The following is a 4,523-nucleotide window of genomic DNA, read 5'->3' as shown; positions in this document are numbered from 1 at the left end:
CTGTGTGTGTCAGCATTACCGATCCAGGGATGACACTGAAGCACAGAGACTTGACCGTTTGAGGTCGGGTCGCTACACTTTGTCGTGCAACTGTTCACTTACCACAGATGAGCTTTCTTGTATGTCGACAGGCGCCGCAACCGTAGCACCGGAGCCGCTTCAGCGACGGCGACAGCCGGCCCAAACTCAACCGCAACATGAGCACCATCGACGATCCTTTGCTATCAAGTATGCCAACGATACCCATACGCCGCCGAGAATCAGGTACTATTATCCAACGGCCGGCGCCTACGTTCATTTTCTTAGCATAAGCACCACACCTTTGAATTTATTCAGGGCATCATTCAGTTTTTCATGAGATGCGTTATTCTGCTTGCACCTGTAGGGCCATACTTCTGGCAGTGAACATGTTACATGTGCTAAATTACATACCAGTGCACATATAGTTAATATGCTTTTGTTTTGTCCTAAGTATTACTGTACTTCCTAGATATCACTGCCTACTATTTTACTTCTTGCATGCTATATTTATGATAATGGTGTTGTTCTGATGCCACCTGTTGGTTCCATCAGACTGCTTCATGTTCTCTATGCTTAATTACACATCAGCAAACTAGCATGTGGTTCCGCTGGTTTTTGTTCGTTTTACCCCACATTTTCTGATGCTAGCTATTACATCACTGCTACAAGCCACTGTTCATTACTTTTTTGTGTGTTCTTGATCTTCCCAAGTTGCATGACTAATTTGATGCTTCTATTAATTATGGAGCTGCCAAACCATCAAGCAAAATATTTGTTCTTTTGGGGCTGGCACCTCGAACAAGCATAAAAATAGAGGGAAGCAGATATATTGTCGTGTATGCACACACCCTTCTTTCATTAGTTTAGATGAACCATTGATTATCAATTCGAACCAGTGCATGCGATTAAAATTAATTTTACCTAAATAGAGGGTGCAGAATAAACTACAACAAGTAGATTTGCAACCACGGGATGCTGACGATATCTTCAAAGAACATTGCAACAGCAGCGAGGCTTCACAGCAACATATGGTAAGCCAGTGTGTTTTAGTACATGTGAAATGTAATGCGTGTGGGCTGCTTTCTTGGCTTGTGCCCTCAACCTGTAATCCTACAGAATAACAAATAGTTCAGTTGTCTGCTTTGCTGTATTGCTTGATCCGAATGCTTGTTTGTTACTTGTTACGCTATACCTGAGTTGGCCAATATGTCAGCAGTGCCTGATGTACTATCGTAAAGAAATGCATGCCTAGTTCATTTGAGTCCTTCACTTTTCCTCTGAACTTCATCACAAGACTCTCTTCGTAGTTTATATGAGGCCACACTGTTAAGTGCTTTCTCAGATTATTTCAACTGCTTAGATGCCTTGGCAACTTAAATATAGCGGTGGTACACTCCCTTTCAACTAGGGATGTCAACTGGGTCCCGTTTAATCCCGATTAAAGTCCACTAGTGGTATGATAGTTCAAAAGAGTTTTTGTTTTTTGAGGAAAATGAACCAGGGAGCTAGCAAAAACTAACTAGATGGGACTGGCGGATGTCGTTTATTTGCCACTTACATCCCTAGTTTCATCTTACCATTTTAATTTCTTTTTGGCTGATGCTGCTTCGAACCATTTAAATATAGCCTTCCATGCTCGGCAATAATTCGTATGTCGTTTACCATGTAAGCGTACTGCCTGGATCATGCGATAACTATCTCTTACTTATGTCCAGCGGAAACCTTTCAGGATGCCGTTCACACTAGGACACAATGTACAACCCCAGAATCTATTTGTGGAAGCAGTGTGCCATCCATGTTACCAGATGGTAGTAGTTCAGAGGCAACACCGCCGGAGAGCAGTCCAAGCACAGATATTATAGTTCTCGAGGCTCTACTAGAGGCAGAAAGAGATGGTGTGGCTGCCATGAATGAGGTAATCTCGATCTTGAAGCTGGAAGTTATGCAATTAGCTGCACGCATTATGCAAGCAACCCAAGAATTGGAGGAAGTAAGAATGTTGCATTTGAAGACGGAGGAGGTCCTGCTGCTTCTGCTATCTAAAGCCCAGGGTAATCCCAGTTCTTCTTTAGATAGCAGTTGAAATTGTCATTAGATTATTGTACTTGCATGTTGTGTCATGTCTCTGAATGGATTATGTTGTAAGACCCCCTATGTTGTCCATGTGTTGTAATGATCCGAATTTTTTAGGCGAGGTAATCCTCAGTACTTGTATGATTGACATAAGGTGAACTGTTTTTCGTGTGAGCATATTGTATTGGATGAAATAACTGTTTGACTCAAAGTGTATCCAACCTACTGAATTCGAAGATCACGGCATTTCTAAATCATAATCATATATAAAGGTGGAATAAATCTTTGTTGTGATTTTGAAGAAATAAATAACAAAATGTAGAATTATCTGTGGATATTCGTAATCAAATAAAAATTGGATTTGGATTTAGTTGCCAGGGCCCAGGGCAAAAGTGAATGCTAATTCTCCCAAGTTTTGAACAAAGCGGCTAAACACCCACTATCATTTGTGGGCTACCCGAAGCAAGTGTTTGCGAGATGGAAATTACTGTCTACCCCTGACACTTGACATCCTTATCGACCGGATTTACACTGCTGTCAATAGGGGTAGGCTAGTAACTTCAATCATACGTGACACGACGGCCTCTAAGCCCATTCAGACACGGTGGGCGCCAAACGTGGGCGGCAAAACACATTTGATTCAAGCTCGTCCGAAAGACATGTGTCTCTCCCTCCATTTCCCCATTCATCCACGGTGGGCGGCAAAACAAACTCTCCTCATGCGAAATCGATGTAGGCTAATATTTTAAATAGGGGCAGATGTGTAACTTCCCTCAGACGTGACACAACCGCCCTACCTGTCAGCCCCGTTCATACACCGTGGGCGCCAACCATGGGCGGCAAAACACCCTCTCCTCGCCCGAAATCGTTACCGGCAAATATTTGGGAGATGCGAGATTACCGTCCTATCCCCAACCGACGTGATGTCCGAAATTTTAAACGGGCGGTAAGTTCGTAACTTTGCCACATTTCAGACAAGCGCGTCCCAAAGTTTGAGATCCCCCCTCCCCCTCCATTTCCCCATTCATACACCGTCCGCGCCACGACAACCTCCCCACTGCGGCCAGCCTCCTCCGTCCGCCACCCCATCCTCCACCTTGCCGGAGCCGCTACCCCTACCCCGTCGTCCACTGCAAGAGATGGACGTCTCTCATCCACGGCGCCGGACCAGGATCCTTTCATCGCGTCGTCTCGCTTCATCGGCGCCGTCATCCACTTTGCCGTTGCTGCTCCTATGACCGCCTCGTCGACGGTAACAGGATTTATCCCCCAACCCGGCCATCTGCCATCTAAAGTCTTCTTCCCCGCCGCCAACAGCCATCACACCTGTAGCACCCTCAACGTATCAGCAGGGGCCTACCCGGCGTCGCAAGAGAGGTGGTACTCTTCCATATGTGCTTAAGTTATTGATCTCACCCAGAAAATAGATCTTAAATTGTTTATTGTACTTTTCTTGTCCGTACCTAATCGTAGTGGCTAGTTGAATGCAAACATTGGTTGCGAAGTAGCTTTGTCCGATTTGTACCTTCAGATCCGCCATGTCACGGTCACTATACTCGTAAAGCTTATGGTTTCCCCCCTTTATATTCACTACCATCATCGTAGGTGCTTCACTGCTTCGTGTCGTGCTAGCACTGCTCCTCAAGACCTCAACCCATCAAGCGAAACAACATGTCACTCATAATTCCAAAGCTTACATGTTGAAATACGAATCTGATATGATGCTCATATTACTAAAATAGAGAATGTTTAATTGGTCACCTAATGTTCCTATATTCATTTCGAAAAGCATGTGCGCCACCCACTGGTCCAGCTAGTTCCACTTTCCTGATTTTACTCTTGATGCTTAGGGTTTTCCCCTTTTATCTACTCTACTATGATCTGCATAGGTGCTTTCTGTCATACTAGCATTACTCCACCCTTCAAGCTAAACAACACAACACTCAAAATTCCAAAGCTTAGTTGTTCAAATATGATTGTGATATGATACTGATATTAGTTAACAGACACATTTAATTGGTTAGCTAAAGGTTCCACTAGAGTTTCCAAATGCATGTCACGACATATAGAGAGACAGCAGAATTGCATTTCTTTGTCACTTGTTGACTGTACTTTCTTGTCCATACCAAATCTTAGTTGTTATTTCAAAGCAAATATCGGTTGCTAACTACCCTTTGCGCAGTTTGTAGCTTCAGATCTGCCATCCCACTGCCACGGTCAACACTATACTCATCATGCTTACGGTTTCCCCATTTTATGATGACCACGATCAGCCTACGTGGTTCGGGTTGTAATAGCACTGCTCCACCTATCGAGCTAAACAAGCTTAGTTGTACAAATTCAAATATGATATTATGTTGATATTAGTAAAACTGAGAGATGTTTAATTGGTCAGCTAAATGTTCCTACTTTAGTTTCGAAATGCATGT

This window comes from Aegilops tauschii, chromosome 2 (assembly GCF_002575655.3).
Source record: "Aegilops tauschii subsp. strangulata cultivar AL8/78 chromosome 2, Aet v6.0, whole genome shotgun sequence".
Taxonomy (NCBI): domain Eukaryota; kingdom Viridiplantae; phylum Streptophyta; class Magnoliopsida; order Poales; family Poaceae; genus Aegilops; species Aegilops tauschii.
This window is presented reverse-complemented; position numbering follows the sequence as displayed.